Here is a 6,000-nt window from a genome sequence, read left to right as displayed (position 1 = left end):
GGCTCAGCGGCCATGGCTCACGGGCCCAGCCGCTCCGCGGCATGTGGGATCTTCCCGGACCGGGGCACGAGCCCGTGTCCCCTGCATCGGCAGGCGGACTCTCAACCACTGCGCCACCAGGGAAGCCCGGGCGTATTGTTTTTTAAGAACAAATATTTTCATAGATTGGGAAAGACATGATTTTTGTTGTTGTTATATAACTGCGGTCTCCTTTCATGTTTTCTTTTCCAAAGAAAATTAAAACCTTCATTTGATTTGGAGTAGAAGATGTTGTTCTGATTGGACCAGTCAAGTTCCAGCTATGAGAGCCTGGGATGAACGCTCTCTGAATCTCTTGGCAGCAACTTTCCTACTCTGTTAAGTGGGGAGCACAGAACTGCCCTGAGTAACTCCCACAGCTGTTTTCAAACATGTGTAAACATAGCAATAATATTATTTCATTATTAATGAAAGTACTTCAAGTACATCGAAGGAACAGTTTTTCTGTTGTGTTTGAATTAGTCTGCTAAAGATACATTCTACATGGAGCAGGATGAAACAGAAAACGAAGCCCCAGAGCCTGGAGCTTTCTGACTAATAGAAGCACCTACATAATAATGTAAGAATTCAATTAACACAAGCCGAGTGAGTTCAGTTACTTTGGTAGGCAAATTCCAATTTCTTCAATCAGCATAGTCTATAGAACAAAAAATTAATTGAATGTTTTTATAATAGCGTGGTCATCTTATTCTGTGACTTATTCTGTGACTGAAAGTCACATTTCCTGGTGATTGAATGAGAGCTAAGTTTTTAACAGTTAAGTATCCTATGGATTATCTTGAGAAACCTGTTTCTACTCAATAAATATAACAATAGTTGATTAGGTATAGAATTCTAAATTGCAAGCAATATTCTTTCAGATTTTGGAAGATATTGCTCCAATGTTTTTTTGCTTCCAAGGTTACTACTGAGAAGTCAGAAGCCTTTCTGTTTCCTAATATTGGGTATACTACTTCTTCTTCCTGTCTGGAAATGAATAATTTCTTTTTACCCCTGGATTTCTGATATTTCACAAGAATATCCCTCAGAGCAGATATATTGGGCTAAGTACCTAGGGCTCTTTCCATCTGGCAACTTACATCATTCAATTCCAGGAAATTTTCTTGAATTTTTTCTTTGATTATTTTCTTCCCTCTTTCCTTCTTTCTGGAACTTCTGTTATTCAATTGTTTGATCTCCTGGATGGTCCTATGGTTTTTTTATTTTCTTTTTATTTTCATCTTTTCTCTTTGTCTTCTACTTCATGTGAGGTGTCCTCAAATGTACTTTCTCAAGTGCTAGCAATAGCATTTTCTGCAATGATGGAAATGTTCTATATCTGAGCAGTCCAACACCTTAGCCACTAGGCACATGTAGCTTTTGAACATTTGAAATGCAACTAGTGCAAATGAGGTGTTGCATTTTTAATTTTGTTAATTCTACCTGATTTACTTTTCAAGGAGGTGGTTAGTGGTTAGCACATTGGACAGCACAAGTATTTGTTTTCTGCTACCATGATTTTAATTTCCAAGAGCCCTTTGCAGTTGCTTTTTTTAATCCCCCCTAAATCTTCCATTTCCATAGCTTTGGTTCTTGTTTAATGGATGCAATATCCCCTCTTCTCTGTCTGAGGATATGATTATAGCTGTTGCTTTTAAGTCTTGACTAATTTCTGTTTCCTCCAAGATGCTTCTTCTGTTTGTGCTTGTTTGTTTTGGTCTCTATCTTCTATACAGCAGGCTTTCATCAGCTATCTGGTAATCCTTGGTGGTCTGCTCAAAATTAAGATTGGGAAATTTAAAAACCGATTAAAAACTCTGAGCTTTTGACTTTCACTATAGGGTGATGTTGGTAGAGAGACTGTTGGCAAAACCTTGACGTCAACCTTTAAATGTTTTCTTTTTGGATGATCAGATTTCTCCAGGGAAGAGTCTTCCAATCTCCCACCTAAAGAGTAAAGATCTAGCTGTTACATTCTGGGGACCAAATAGGGGGAAGAGGTTGGGGAAGGGATGATCTCTTAATCCCCCTCAATAAGAATAAACATCCAGACTTCTACCAGGGTGAGGGAGGGTCTAGGGCTCTAATTTCTTCTCAAGCAGTTTTCATCCTGGTCCTCCTTATATTAGCTCTTTTCTCCCTTTTACCTCCAGTCCTGGAACTGTAGTCCTTACTTAAAGAGCCTACAAATCATGCCTTTTGAAGATTTTGCTGTGTGATTATTGTTGGTTTCTCAGCTTTCCCACTGACAGCTTGAGGTTCGTTTTCTCAGGTCTGTTAAATCACTTACCACTAATCCATAAGTTTTTCAGCTTCCAGAATTTTGTTGCTGTTGTCTCTTCTCCTATTCTAATCCATGTGGGCTTAGGTCCTAAAACACTTCTTATTTTTGATTGTTCAAGAGGGAGGAAAATTAAATGCACATGTTCAATCCACCACCGTAACCTGAAAGTTCAGAGGAGTCTACTCATTCTGCAACGTTCAATTCTTCTATGAAGCATTCTTCGGACCTATTTGCTTTTAGCAGAATTAATCCTGTCCTTCACAGCATTTGAAGATTTTTAGTGTGGTACACAAAATACTGGATCCTAATTCATTTGTTTATGTACGCCTCTTTTCCCAGAGAAAATATTAATCCTAAAATGTCAGGACCAAGTTTTATCAACAACACTTATTACAATTAACAGTAAGTAAGCACTCCATAAATTTTTGCTATATTCAGGAATGTATAATAATTAGGTTCCCAAAAGGGTAGTGATGAACCTTTTAAAAACTTGAACACTTATTTGGATATATTTTCTACTAATTAAAAGGTTTTTTAATTCTTCTTTTTTTTTTCTGTCTTTCCAAATTAAAACTGAAAACCTGTCAGCACCTCCGCAACATAGAAGCCTGTTTATAAATCAGATAGATCAGTTTTTGAACTGATTGCCCTCTGGTGGCATTTCAAGAAACTAACTCTTTGTACAGCCCGTGGGTGGTCTTTAAAGAGAGAATATCGGGTATTATTGCTATCAAATTCTCAATGGAATACATCTTTCCATTTTAAAAATTTTCCTAATTGAATATGCATGACTTTTTGCAATCATAGAAAAGCTATAATTTTCAAAATCATTTGATGAGTTTCTGATATATTGGACATTAATATAAGGACATTAGGAAGCTGAACAAAAGTACAAAAACAAATTATACGTGTTTTAAAAATACAACCTATTTGAAATGTTTACTTTGTTTTTCTTATTTCCTAGTCTGACTCAGCTGAATTGCAATAACCTTCAAATGAATCATTTATAATTCAAATGGTAAGTAAATATCTGAAGTTTTTATAACAGAAAATCCATTTTACTTTATATACCAAAAACCCAAACTGAGTTTCTTCTGCTCAAATTCAAAATAAATCTGAAATCTTTAATAGGTAGGTTTAATCATGTTTATTTAAACAAATATTTTTATATATTTGCACATATAAAAATGTGCAAAGTAAACTTTCTTGGATGATATATTCAAGGAGAGGGTCAAAATTTGTACACACCTCCCCCATCATTGAGTTGTCATGCTGGTCTGTGCTTGTCAGCAAGACTATGCAGGGGGATGCTGTGGGCAGAGCAGAGGACCCTGTTTGCTTGTGTTCAGGATGAGATAGGACATGACCGGTACCAGTTCCCACAAATTTTTTGAGCAATTGCATAACACCATACAAGAAGAGAAACTACTAGAACAAGGCATTATTTAACTCACAAATCATATATATACATATATATATTCATATATGTGGCACACATACGTATTTATATCTAAACTGAATAAAATTATTTAAACTTTCAAATGTTTTAATAGCAAAGACATTCATACCAAGGAAATATAAGAGAAACAGGTATTATCAGATGAGACTCACAGAAGATAAAGGTGGGAGAGACTCCCCCTCCTTTCCCCATCTCTCTGAGAGCAGAAACTCCTGGCCACAGGAGTTTAACCAGTCTGAGCCCAGAGTCTTTCCAGTTCCTGCTCAGCAGAATTCGTCATTTCTGTGGCCCGGTGACTGCCTATGTTTTCCCTTCCTTCCTCTTTCTCCTCTTTCTCCTCCTCCCCCAAATAAGCATTCTTATTAAATTTATCCTGCTCCTTCTATTTCATATTGGGTATGATGAGAGCAGATAACTTGTCATTTGGTTTAGAAGTGGCTGGACCAAGAAGAGCCTGATCTGAGCCTGATGAAGAGGACAGTGCCTCCCTCAGAGATTGTAGGCACTGAGCTGGATGTACTTGCTGAATAGAATCCGGGGGTGGTCTCCACTGGGGAAGGGATGAGTGTGCTTTCTGTGCAGGAAGAGAGTGTGCGTGGTTATGTGGGTTTCACCAGGACTGCGGCAGAAACTTGTTAGCTGTCTGAATATTTGATCTCCCCCTTTTCAACCACAATAGACTTTCACTGTTCATAGTTAACTGTCCACAGAACCAAAACAACATTTTTCTCAGCTTCCTCTGCAACTAGTGTGTGGTTATGTGACTAAGTTCCAACAGATGGGATATAAGCATGAATAATGGGCATGACTTCTGGGCGTGACCTTAAGAGGAAAGGCCCATTCTCCCTTTCAATTTTTCCCTCTTTCCACTGGCTGGAAGGCACACAGAGTGCTGAGCTGTCTGGAACATGGGGATAAAGATGGCATACTAGGAATAGTGGAGCAACAAGACAGAAGGGCCCTGGGCCCTGGACATCTTTGAGTTACAGGGCCAAGGTTTAACTTCCCAGACTAACCTCTATGTCATTTAAGCCACTGCCATTTAAGGTCTTTTTCTTACACAGTCGAATCTTTATTCTAAAAAAAAAAAAAAAAAATGCCAAGGAAGGAAGCAGATCTCATAAAGAGCAGAATCTAACCAAATCTGGGGATTTGAGGGAAACATTCTAGAGAAGAAGTTTAATCTCTGATCTAAAGAATGAGAGGAACTAGGCTGGAAACACTTTCAGATAAGAACAAGCATGGGGTGTCGAGGTACCCAAAGAAGTTAAGTATGGAAGGAGATAGAAGGTATTTCCTGCTAAAACTGCAGAGGTCAGCACAACCCACATCACTCGAAGCTTTGTAGCCTTTTGATTAAGGAAGGTGAAGAATATGAAAAGTCAAAAGTGACTCCCCAAAGTGAATCCAACTATGTGGTTTTTAGAACCATTTACTGAGAAAAGAAATGACAGTAGGTTTTGGGGGTGAAGATGATGAGTTCACTTTTGGATGTGTGGACTTGCAGGTGTTCGTGAGTAGGCAATTGGTCATGTGGATCTGGTGCTGAGATCCACCAAGATCTTGGATGGAAATATATGTTTAGGAGTCATTGGCAAGTGGATGGTAAACAAAGCTAGAGGAATGGATAAGAATACCTGGGAATGGATAGGAACACCTAAAAAAGTCTAAACTGAGAAAAGAATATGAGAGAAGAGAAGAAGGTCTAAAATCCAGCCCGGAAAGGATTCCTGCATTCAATGATTGAGTAAGATGGTGACGGACCAGTGAGACTGAGAAAGAATGGCCGGAGAGAAAGGAAGGAAGCCAGGCAAGTTTGTTGTCATGGAGACCAAAGTAAGAAAGTGTTTCAGTAAATAAATTATGGCCAATAATGTTGGATGCTGGTCACACAGGATGATCTCTGATAAGAGCCTACAGGGCTTAACCACATGGAGATAGCTAATGACCTCGATGGAGAAAGAAAGGTCATGGGCAGTGCGGGTGGAATCCAGATTAGGGTAGGCTGTATCAGGAGTGGGTGGCATGGGAAAAGAGACACTACTTTCTACAGGTTTAGCTCTGAAGGGGAAGAGAGAGCACAAGCAGCAGCTGCAGGGGTTCTGAGGTTGAAGGAGGTGTTTGTTTTGGTTTGGCTTTTTAAGTTGGAACATTTTGAGTTGAGCTCGTTTAAATACAGAAGGGAAAGGTCCATTGGCAAGGAAACGATTGAAGATACAGAAGAGAGAGTGGAAAGCAC

At 38.9% G+C, this 6,000-nt stretch overlaps 1 protein-coding gene across 2 annotated transcripts in view; it reads left to right on the top strand.

Annotated features, from left to right (window-relative positions):
- Positions 1–6,000, top strand: part of ERI1 (exoribonuclease 1) — a 47,813-nt gene that overhangs the window by 12,459 nt on the left and 29,354 nt on the right. The window contains exons 1-2 of one of the 2 annotated variants that reach the window (XM_007101600.4): positions 2,563–2,704; positions 3,267–3,320. The gene's annotated coding sequence lies outside the window, so the exon portion shown is untranslated. Of the gene's footprint in view, positions 1–2,562; positions 2,705–3,266; positions 3,321–6,000 lie in introns of those variants that run through there. The other variant, XM_007101599.4, reaches the window with a different exon arrangement.

This window comes from Physeter macrocephalus, chromosome 20, assembly GCF_002837175.3.
Source record: "Physeter macrocephalus isolate SW-GA chromosome 20, ASM283717v5, whole genome shotgun sequence".
Classification (NCBI taxonomy): Eukaryota; Metazoa; Chordata; class Mammalia; order Artiodactyla; family Physeteridae; genus Physeter; species Physeter macrocephalus.
Note: the sequence above shows the minus strand (reverse complement) of the source record. Positions and strands in the feature narration are given on the sequence as shown.